Consider the following 11,821-nt stretch of genomic DNA (forward strand, 5'->3'; position numbering starts at 1 on the left):
GAAGTGGGCGGGGCAGACATGCGAGCCTGCCCCTCCCGCCTGAGGCGGCTTCTCATTGGCGTAGCTTCCTCCCCAGCCTCCCGCGGCTTGAAGGCTCCGCCTCGGATTGGCTGATAGGCTCACGCTGGGCGTGGCCTACAGGGGAGGGCGGGAACGGAAGGGTGGGCGCGCTCTCGAGAGGAAGGGTTGCCTAGGCGACGCCGGGGGCGCGCTCGAGGGGTGTGGAGGCGAGCCAGCCCCGCTGAATGACAAATCGGCAGGGGACGGCTGGGGTCCGGCCCGGGAGGAGGCGAGAGAGGGGGCGGGGCGGACGGCCGAGGCGGCGGGCGCGGGACGTGTCCCAGGTAAGGGCGCCCACGCCGCGCAGGCACCTCGGGGGGTGGGGCGCGGGCTGCGGGAGCGGGCGCGCCGCCCTGCGCCTGGCGGCTCCTGGCCCCCGCGCTCCCCGCGCTCCCCGCGCTCTCCGCGCCGGGCTGGGGCCGGGCTGGGGCCGGGCTGGGGCCGGGCGCTTCCCCTACCGAAGCCGGAGGGCGACGCCCGGCCGCCTGCCCCGCGCCGGCCGGGAGGGTCGCCTGGAGAAAGCCCCTGGGGCTCCCAGCCGGGCGGAGGCTCGGGAGGCGGTGGCCCAGCCTCACCCTTTTCACCGATCCTTCCCTTTTTCCCCTCAGATGGCCTCTGCTTCCATTTCCTGCCCTTTCGGGCCTCCAGCTGGACGACGGGCCACTTCCTCAGTCCCTTAGTTGCCGCGGTGGGCTGAGCAAGAGCTATAAAGTGTTGCAAAAACTTATTATTGCCTTAGGAACTTGTGCGGAAGTGAGGCTGTGTTCTAAAAGCTGTTTTGTTTGCTTTTGGTTCTGTCTTGCAAATGGGTGTGAAGTTGTTTCTTTGATAGGGGCCAGCCCCGAGTGCACTGTGGTTTCTTAAGGGAAGCGCTCTGGACTTTAGCTGTTTTCCTGGACCAGGCATCGACACCCCTGTTCTTGTCTTCTTAGACGTGTATAAGATGATCTGTGGTTGGTTCGCAGCTGTTAGTGGCAGGGAAAGCAGCGCTGAGACTGCTCCTGTGAGCACTTCTCTTCGTGCTCATTATCAGATGCATTTTAGAAACGTTGACCATCAGGGTTATTATCAGGTGAGGTTTCTGGGGAGAAGTTCTTGTGTCTCGTGGACTAATTTAGGATTGCCAGTGGAAGAGACTTGACTCATTTGTTCGTTTATCTGTGATTTGACCCCTGCTTGGAACAGGCGCTCCTTGGAAGCCCTGAGGGGCAGTTCTACTCTGTCCTGTAGGGCCGCTGTGAGTCAGAATTGACTCAATGGCAGTGGGTTTGGTTTGTTTTTTTTTGCTTGGAACAGGTTAAGTTCTCAGAAATGGGGTGACCATGAATGCGATCATTGAATATATTGGATAGAACAGGAGAGTTGGGTTTGAAAACCTAGGTTTGGTGCTGGTTCTGAAACTTTCCTAGTGGTGTGATCTGGAGCATGGTTTTTCACCCCTCTGTTTTTTTGAATGCCAGATCCCACAACTGTAAAAAAAAAAAAAAAAAGATAACTGTATGCCCAGCTCGCTAATTGTTAGAATTAAATGAAACAAGGACCGTTTAAAGTTTTCATTGTGACAGTGGGGGTTGGAATAGGGGTAGGGGTGGGAAGAAGGCTGTGAGTGGGGCATCTTTGGCCAGGATACAGATCCCGTGTCCATGTTTTAGTCAATACAACAACCTAGACTACAGAATGGGAGGGACCTTGGTGAACTCTTGTAAGGTTTCCATGTAACTTGTCTCAAGATGATATACAGGAGTCCCACTTTCATTGACTCCAGTTACTTCTATACAAACAGCCCGTCTGTTAGACATGCAAGACACTGGGTTTTTTTTTTTTTTTTAATGAACGCATGTTGCTTGAAAAGTCTGAATGTTAGATCAAAGAAAGAAAGTAACCAGAGAAATGGAGCTCTTTCCTAAACACATGGGGTAGGGGGAAAACTATGAGCATCAGCTATCTGCTTGGCACACACCCACTGATCTAATCAATGTGATGTTAATTGCCTTGCATTCAGCTCTGACTCATGGCAGCCTTATGAATGGGATTTTGCCCATTCCATCTGCGCCATCTTCATGATTGTTGGTATGTTTGAACCCATTGTTGGGGCTATCGTGTCAATTCATGTCATTGAAGGTTTCCCTCATCTTCCCTAATCCTCCACCAAACATGATGGCCCTTTCTAGTGATTGGTCTTTTTTGATGATGTGTCCAAGGTAAGCTAGTCAAAGTCTTACCATCATCACTTCTAAGGATCTAATCAAATCTGCTGCAAAAGACCTCTAATTTAAAGTGTTGCAAAGCAATGATGTCACCTTGAGGACTCAGGCGTGCCTGATTCAAGCTATGGTATTTTCAGTCACCTCATATGCATGTGAAACTTGGACAGTGAATAAGGAAGACCGAATGAAGAATGATTGATGCCTTTGGTTTATAGTGTTGGAGAAGAATATTGAATATACCATGGACTGCCAGAAGAATGAACAAATCTGCCAGGAAGAAATACAGCTAGAATGCTCCTTAGAAGCGAAGATATCAAGATTTCGTCTCACATACTTCGGACATGTTATCAGTCCCTGGAAAGGACATCAAGCTTGGTAAAGTAGAGGATCAACAAAAGAGAGGAAGACCCTCAACGAGATGGACTGACACAGTGGCTACAACAGTGGGATCAAATATAGCAAGGATTGTGATGATGGCTCAGGACTGGGCAGTGTTTTGTTCTGTTGTACATAGGGTCGCTATGAGTTGGAACCAACTCGACAGCACCGAACAAGAATAATCAATACCTGATTAATGTTTATCTTTGAAGATTTAACCATTAGCTGTCTCCTTTAGCGCCTCAGTTATTTTGGTAATTAGGAATATAAATATGGGTGTATATATGCACATATTCTTAGATGTTCCAAAGAGTAGAGGGGGTAGTTGGTAAGGGGTGTGTGAGCTTGAGATGGGCAAGAGTGGAAAGACAGATGAGGAGAATGAGGAAGCTGAATGTCAAAGAGGGAAGATGTATGTGGTCAGTACAGCAAGCACAAAATGCCAGCCAGGCCTCAGTTTCAAGTTCATGCCACTTAAAAAAAAGTAACTGCCAGTAATTTTCCAGAGTGTCATCTGTTATGATTGTAAATGAATCTCTTTTTGGAGTTGTTGTGTTTTTGTTTTTATTTGGAATCTAAATGCAGAAAAAGATTCTGTTAATAGTTGCTAACATGTTGTTTTTATCTATGCTTTGTGGGCAATTTATATGCAGTATATTTCAGGCTCACTAGACTGGGAATTGACATAAAAAACAAAAAACAAACCCATTGCCGTCGAGTCGATTCCGAGTCATAGCAACCCTACAGGACAGAGTAGAACTGCCCCATAGGGTTTCCGGGGAGTGGCTGGTAGATTTGAACTGCTGGCCTTTTAGTTAGCAGCTGAGCTCTTAACCACTGAGCCACCAGGGCTCCTGGAATTGACATAGCAAATATTAAATTAGACCTTATCCAGATTAGAATATTCCAACCTATGTAATTTTACTTGATATATGTCCTGAGTTGAAGGAAATGTAGTAGTTAGGTACTGTGTGGCTGGCTACATCTAAAGTTTGCTGTTTGTATGAATTTTCCACTGTTGTGTAACAAATTAACCCAAAGTTAGCAATGTAAAACAATAGATATTTATTATCTAACACAGTTTCTGAAGTCCAGGATCCTGGGAGCAATTTGGCTGGGTGCTTGTGGCTCAACATCTCTCCTGGGGTTGCAGTCATCTGAAGGTTTGACTGGGGCTGGAGGGTCTGCTTTCAAGACGGTTCACTCACATGGCTCTTGGCTGGAGGTCTCAGTTCTTTACTACATGGTCCTCTCCATACGGCTGTTCACAACATGGCAGCTGACTTTCTCCCCAAAGCAAGCAGTCTGAGAGAGGGATAGGTAAGCAAGATGGAAACTGCAGTATCTTTTATAACTTAATCTTGGAAGTGACACAGTAGCACTTCTTCTAGGACACAGAACACACTGTTACAGTGTGGGAGAAGACAATGTGAAGGGGAGGTCGGAGGACATCAGCTTTCTTGGAGACTAAAAACCAAACCAAACCCACTGCCATTGAGTCGACTCAGATTCAAAGAGACCCTATAGGACAGGGTAGAACTGCTCCATAGAGTTTCCAAGGAGTGCCTGGCGGATTCGAACTGCTGACCTCTTGGTTAGCAGCTGTAGCACTTAACCACTACGCCACCAGGGTTTCCTCTTGGAGACTAGCTACTACAATTTATTTAAAAAGTGTTTTTAAGGTTTAGCCCAGACATTATTGGAAAATCTTTTTTTTAGGTGCTTGCTAAAGTATATAATACTGTAGGAGATGAAAATACAGCCAGAGTTTTTACTATTCTAGAAAATTTTAATATCATATTTCAATCTTTATGTTCTTTCTTCTAGTTCTTCATTGTCAGATGCTGGAGTTTATTAGCCAAATATGCAATTGCTCTGGAAGTTAAATTCTTGCTGATCCCTAAACCAAATGGAACAGCTGTTTTTTTTTTTTTTGAAACCCTAAAACAAGTTGGTAAAAATTATTGCCAAAATGACTTCCTTGATAAACAGCTTAAAACTTGTCATTAGTCATCTGTGTATTCTGAAAAAGTTTAAGAGAACCTAAACCCTGGCCCCAAGCCCCCAGTCCTTTTTTGAAACCCTCAGACATTTTAATTATCCACCTGGATAAAAGAAGAGCTTTATTCTTTTAGACTCTAGAAATCCTTCTGAGGTGTCTGCGGGCGGAGAGCAGAGTATAGGACTAAGTGGTCTGAAGTCTGAGCCTGAAGTCTGGCTTTGCCACGGGACCTTGGGCCGGTTATGTAACTCCCCTGAGCCTTAGTGTCGGCATTTGTAAAAGGAGGGTTTTTTGGGTAAATGATCTCCAAGTTTCCTTTCATCTCTAAAAAGTCCGTGATTCTTAAATTTTCACATAACAAATATCCTTTGAACCAAGCATATTTATAACAAACGATATAATAAATCACATTAATTTACAAGATGATGCTCTCCTTTGAGAATCGTTTTTGTTTGTCCCGACCCAGTTGAAGGTTGTTAGAGTCACCGTTGGACAGAGTTGAAAAGCCAGCACAATTTACATTTCCTCTGCGTCCTATTTTACGTCTTTTCCCATCCCGTGTCCTGATTTATGAGCTAGTACTGTTTCTTTCATCCTTTCACTCCTGTTAGCACCCGCACCCCCTGCTCGTAAAAACAGGAAAGGATTGGCGACCAGAATGTTAGCTGATGCTGTTGTCGTTGTCGTTAGTTGCTGTAGCGTCCATCCTGACGCATGGCAACTCCAGACGTGCAGAGTAGCACTGCACTCCACACGGGTCTCAAGACTGTGACCTTTCCGAGGCACCGCCGGGTTTGAACTGCCAAGCTCTTGGTTCGCGGGGTAGCGTTTAAACATTTGTGCCACCCAGGGAGTCCTGATCCTATTACTGGGAATTTATTTTAGTCAATATAGTACCTCAACTAATACTTATGTATCTGTCATATGTTCATTCAGTAAGTCCTGCCGTATTTTAACCTCCTTAATAGTTGTAAAAGGTGCCTGGGTGGCACAAGATGTTTGTGATAGGCTACCAGCCTCAAGGTTGGCGGTTCAAACCCACCCTTTGGCTCTGCAGAAGAAAGACCTGAGGGACTGCTTCTGTAAAGACTATAGCCAAGAAAACGCTGTGGAGCAGTTCTGCTCTGTAACACATGGGGTCGTCGTGAGTTGGGGGCTGACTTACAGCAGTTAAAAACAGTAATTCCCAAATCCGTCTACGTGGTCCATACCCACTGCCATCCCCCTAGTACAGGACACCATTGCCTCTGGCCTGGCCTGCTGCGTCTTCCTATCCAGAATGACCCTTTCAACATGCAAGTCTGATTATGTCATCTGTTTGCTTAAAACAGTTCCGTGGCTTTCCGGCCCTCTCAGGAGAAGTCTAAAATCCCCAAACTTGGCCCTCTGGTTTTTTTTTTTTAAAACAATATTTTATTGTGTTTTCAGTGAAGGTTTACCCAGCAGTTTAGGTTCCCATTCAACAATTTGTACACAAATTTACTTACCTTCTAGTCTTCTCTTGCACCAGGCTCTGCTTCTTTCTCTCTGCTGTGGATAGCTACCAAGGTCCTTCTTCAGTTTCCTGACTCTGCCTGGCTCCCTCCTGCCTCAGGTCTTCAAAAAATGAAATCCAGGAAGAAGAAAGAGCATGTGAAAAGGATCCTAGGTAGGAAAGAACTTGACATATTCAGGGAACTGAAAGAAAGAGGAGCTGGTTGGGGAAAGGTCCCTCCAGGGCTCTCTAGGCCATGGTGAATAGAGGGTTTGGATTTTATTCGTGGGGAGCTGCTACAGAGCTTTAAGCACACTTTAATTTACAGTTTTAGAAACTTCACGCTGGGACTGTGTGGAGAATGGACTGGAGAGGTACTGGAGTGGCAGTGAAGAGGTCACTTAGGAAGCCATAGCTGTAGTTCAGTGGGTAGTGGCTGGGGCTAGGGCTGGGGTGGAGGAGACGGAAGAAGTGGACGGATTTGAAATGTATTTTGGAGATGGAATCAAAATTGATCATGAATTGAGCTGCCATTGAATCAAAGATGATTCTCAGGTTTCTGGCTTTAGTAATGACTTGGATACTACTAGTGGCTTTAGTAACTAATAGATGGGGTGTAGTGGAGAAGGAGCAGATTTTGGGGGGAAGAGCCAAGAGTTCTATTTTGGGAATGTTAAGTTTGAGATTCTTCTAAGACACCAAAGTGGGGAGAGATGGCAGTTAGGCTGAGCAATGTGCGTCTGGGCATTGGCCAGGGAGGGGGCGGTGTGGGGGGCTTGGGCTGCTTTTTAAAAGTTTAGAAGCTGTCTATAAAGCCACTGGAATGGACGAGTTTGCCTCGGGAGACAACACAGAGATCAGAAGGGCTAAGACCTAGCTTGGAGGATTACCAAGTAAAGAAGAAAGACCTGGCATAAGGCGCTGAGAGCCACCAGAGAGCAGAGCTTCAAATTGGTTCCATCAGGTTTGAACCCTTACTGAGAATTTGCATGTCTAACAAGTTCCCGGCTGAGAATTTACATCTCCCCCCGACCCCATACTGAATCAGGATCTGCAGTTTAATAAGATCCCCAGGTGATTCTTACGTATAACTTCCTGGGAACTTGTTAGAAATGAGAGTTACTAAGAGCAGTGGGAGAATGTGGTGTTACTGAAGCCAAAAAGGAAAACATCGAGGAAGGAGATGCCAAGACAGATCTTTCAGTTGGCCCACTAGGGGCTGTCCCCTTTCTCCATGCAAAGTTTTATTACAGTTGCTACATGTTCGTTTAAAAAGGGGTGGGGGAAGAGGAAAAGTTTTTATTGGAGTTTGCGACATGGAGTTTGTTGGCAACCTTGACATGAAGTTATGCTGGGGGAGGAAGCTGGATCCCAGCGGATTTCATAAATGAACCTGTGGGGAAAAGCAAACACGGGGCCTTGCTTCTCACAGTGAGGTCTGTGGACCTGGAGCATGTCACCAGTGCAGAGTCTCGGGCCCCATGCCAGACCTGCTGAGTCAGAACACGCATGGGAGCAAGGTCTGCAGGCAGTTTATGCCTGCACTGAAGCTTGGGAAGGACGCACTGGTATAGGTAAGCAGGGCTGTACAGTAATTGTGCCATTAACTAGAGGGACATGGAGGATCAAAGCGGGGGTGCTATGTGTGTCTTTAGGGTGATGTTTAAGTAGAACGTGTCAATCCATCTGCAATTGGGGATGATCCCGTCGAGACATAAAGTGGACCAGGAGGTCCTAAAATAATAGCCACACTGTGCCTAATGGTCTCAGTTCTTCTCTCTGGGAACAATGTGCTGTCTGTTGAGTGAGCATAGGGAGGGTGGACAGGAGGATCAGTGAGATTTCTGGGGAGTGTGGAGTGAATGCCTGTTCCAGCTTTGCGATCATAAATGACTCTGAAGTGAAGTTCAGTAAGGCTGGTTACGTGATTTTTTTCCCTCCCCAGCAATATTTGCTTGCCAGTTGTAGGCTCTGGTAAGTAGAATAGTGAGTGTGACAGAAGAGAAGGGAGCAAGAGAGATAGGCGAGGGTATTTGCAAAAGGGCTTTTATAATGCCAGGCTGTGGAATCTAAACTGGTTAAGGGGGAAAGTGGAACCTGGTTGTGGTGGGGAGGGGGTTTCATATGCAGAGGGAAAGTGCTTGGGCCAATGCTCCCAGGTGTCAGGAAGCCAGAGAATTGTGGCAATGAGGGTATTTGATGAGATGAGCTAGAAAGATGAGAGAGGGAGAGGGGGTTAAAGGACATACTGTTTCTAGGGATGATGAAATCAGGGTATGATCATGACAGTGTCAAGTGGAATGAAGGAAAAGGTCTTTGCAGAGGAGGTCAAGGAATTGAGAGCCCAGGCTACCGGATGGGTCATCTGTATGGATGTAGAAGCCACTGAGGATGAGGAGAGTTGGGGTAGAAAGGCAGTCTGTGACCCAGGAGCAGAAGTCTTCAGTAAATGAGAGATGTGATCAGGAGGTCTGTAGATGTAGGTGGGAAGCGCAAGCCTCAGAGAAGGTGGGGATTGTTGGACTAAGGGAAACACTGAATTGGAAGTCACAGTGGGGAGCAAGGCAGGATACTTGTCCTTTCTGGCCCTGAGGCATATGGCAGCACCTGCTTAAGACATGGTGTCCCCAGGGTATACCTGGGTTCAGGCAAAGCCAAAAGGCAGGGGAACGTTCCTAGAAGAGGTGGAGAGCCTGGAAGAGTTTGCACACATTCCCAAGGGCCTGGGGGAGGGGTGTTAGTCATTTCAGGGATGGGTACGGTTGTCTTGGGGTGAGAGTACTACAGGGTTGCTGTGGGATTGCCGTGGAGTTGCTACGAGTCGGAATCACCTCAACAGCAACGGGTTTTTTATTCAAAAAAGCAGTTAAGTGCTTACTAAGTGCCAGCTATTGTGATACGGTTTTTTTTTTCATTTAATCTTCTTAACCTCAAGGATATCGATATCCTGGGTAGTTGACAAATCAGGCGGAGGCCAAGAAATGCTCAGTAATTTATCCAAGGCCATTAGCTGCCTAATGGTAGGCTGCAGACTTCACGTCCAGTGTTTTTCTCCTGTCCCATATTGTAGTTGGTATAGAGCTACTTTTGTTTTAGAACTCGTGTTCTCTGCTCCCTTTGCATTTCTGCCTCTTCAGTAAGCTTCCTGGCCCTTAGGGCTGTGTCCTGAAAATAACTTAGTTTTTAGCTTCATTCTTGAAGGGCTTTCTCACCAGCCCCAGTCCGTAGCTCAGGAGTGTGGACTCTGAGCTGGACTTCTGGGGTTCCAGTCCCAGCCTTGCGGTTTACGAGCTACGTGACCTTGGGCACACTGTACTAACTCTGAGGACACGCAACGTACCAGTAGGTGCTGCAGAAATAGTAGTTCAGGTAGTCCCCAGCATACGACAGGGTTCTGATCCAGTGACTCTGTCATATGTTGGTTCTGATGTAAGTCCAATACCTCTTTTTTTGTTTTTTAAATTTAGTTTTCATTATTATTACCTTTTCTTACCTGTATCTTTATAAATCTGATCTTTATTTTTCTGTGGGGGTTGAAACATTACATATAAACTTACGATATCTTTTAATACCCACATCCATACATAAAAATGCACAAATCATAAAAACTTACTCGGCCGATGAAGAGCTGGACAAGGTTGGCATTTTGTCAGTTGCGGTAATAGCTCCACCTGTGGAAGGTTCTGAATCATCTGGATTATCCCTGGGAACGGGGATGGGTTTCTAGTCAGAAGGTTAGTGGGGGTTATCTATCTGGTCCTTTTCTTCTTTCTTTCTTATATTTTGCAGTAACATCTCACTGCTTCCCGAATCTGCCTGTTGACTTCAGCAAAGCGATCAGCACTTGGGTCCATGTTTTCGAGCAACTGAAGCCCCTGATTTAGTTCAGAAAACTAAATCTGTATGGCAATGTTTTTGAACGGTAAAACATAGAATGTCTGGGAGTGAAGACCTGAGAATTACGTGCTGCAACACTGTATATGTAGTACCTGTACATATTACTAACGATCAGATGTACAAATTACATGCTGCAACACTGCATGTAGTACATATTACTAATGATAAGATGTACAAAAAAAAGGACCATGGTAAGTGTGGTTCGTCATGTGTAACTCAAATACATCGTAAATTGAGGACTACCTGTAGTAGATCTCTAAACAGGGTTTTATCTAGATAAGTAATTCAGAATAGTGACATGAGTGCTAGTTCCAAATTTGCCCTTCAGCTACTAAGAGATGAAATAGCTCTAATGTCTCCAAGGCGTTAAAGCAGACCTGCTGCTTTTGCAGGTAGAAGGAACTTCAGAGTGCATCTGTATAAATTAGTAGGCCTCTCAAAGACCAGACTTACTGCTCTGACGGAGACTGGAGAAAGCCAAGAGAATGGCCTCCAGACACCCTTTTAACTCAGTACTGAAGTCACTCCTGAGGCTCACCCTTCAGCCAAAGATTAAACAGACACATAAAAGGAGACTAAATGGGCACACCAGCCCAGGGGCAAGAACAAGAAGGCAGGAGGGGACAGGAAAGCTGGTAATAGGGAACCCAAGGTCAAGAAGAGGACAGTGTTGACATGTTGTGGGGTTGGCAACCAATGTCACAAAATAATATGGGTGTTAATTGTTTAATGAGAAACTAATTTGCTCTGTAAATGTTTATCTAAAGTACAATAAAAAAATGAAAAGGAATGATGGGATATCACTGTTTTGTATACCCTTAATGAGATCTTGGAGCCCTGGTGGTACAGTGGTTAAGAGGCTGCTAACCAAAAGGTCGGCAGTTCGAATCCACCAGCTGCTCCTTGGAAACCCTATGGGCCAGTTTTACTCCATCCTATAGAGTTGCTATGAGTTGGAATTGACTGGATGGCAGTGGGTTTGGAATGAGGTCTTGGATCTAGGCAGTGATCGTCAATAGCTGTTAATGTTACAGAGAAAAGAGCCGTGAACGTCATGTACCTCCAGCTGGAAGTACACACCACCACCTATGAAATTTTCTTACCCAAAAATTGAACCTGCATCTGGTGAAGCCTTTATATCTAACTGTTGGTTTGCAGAAAATAAAAGGAGACAGAGGAATTTGTAAAATGTCACCACAGAAAATCATCCTGAATATGGGAAATTTCAACAGGACAAAAATCTGTTTCTTCAACCAAAAAAAAGGGCGGGGGGAGGGAGAAAACTGTAGATTAAAATATTCTTAAGAGACATAGCCACCAAACGTAAAAAAAAAAAAAAATTAGTAGGCTTCTCTGCCGTTTGTTAGTTGCTGTCGAGTGGGTCTGTAGCTCATGGCAACCCACGCACAATGGAACGAGATGCAGCTGGGACTGTTGTGATCTCTACGGTTTTCATTAGCTGACTTTTGGAAGTAGTTTGCCAGGCCTTTCTTCCAGACCTCTCTAAAAACTAAACCAAACCCATTGCCGTTGAGTCGATTGTACAAACTGAGGAAAGAAACAACATTATCAATAATCAACAAGGTTTTAAGGGAACTAAAATTGCAAAAAATAAAATCAGTATATGGGTACTTTGCCTGTAATCAACTGAGCATGTATCGAGGGTCTATAACTGTCACACTGTGAGAAAAAAGCCTAAACCTGTTGCCACTGAGTTGATTCCGACTCGTAGCAAACCTGTAGGACATAGGGTTTCCAAGGAGCAGCGGGTGGATTCGAACTGCCAATCTTTTGGTTAACAGC

At 45.7% G+C, this 11,821-nt stretch overlaps 1 protein-coding gene across 2 annotated transcripts in view; it reads left to right on the top strand.

The window, feature by feature from the left end:
* Positions 1-215: 215 nt before the first annotated feature.
* RALB (RAS like proto-oncogene B) overlaps positions 216-11,821 on the top strand; it is a 68,195-nt gene continuing 56,589 nt past the window's right edge. Inside the window, exon 1 of one of the 2 annotated variants that reach the window (XM_064287306.1) lies at positions 216-344. The gene's annotated coding sequence lies outside the window, so the exon portion shown is untranslated. The remainder of the gene's footprint in view (positions 345-11,821) is intronic. The other variant, XM_064287307.1, reaches the window with a different exon arrangement.

This window comes from Loxodonta africana, chromosome 6 (assembly GCF_030014295.1).
Source record: "Loxodonta africana isolate mLoxAfr1 chromosome 6, mLoxAfr1.hap2, whole genome shotgun sequence".
Taxonomy (NCBI): domain Eukaryota; kingdom Metazoa; phylum Chordata; class Mammalia; order Proboscidea; family Elephantidae; genus Loxodonta; species Loxodonta africana.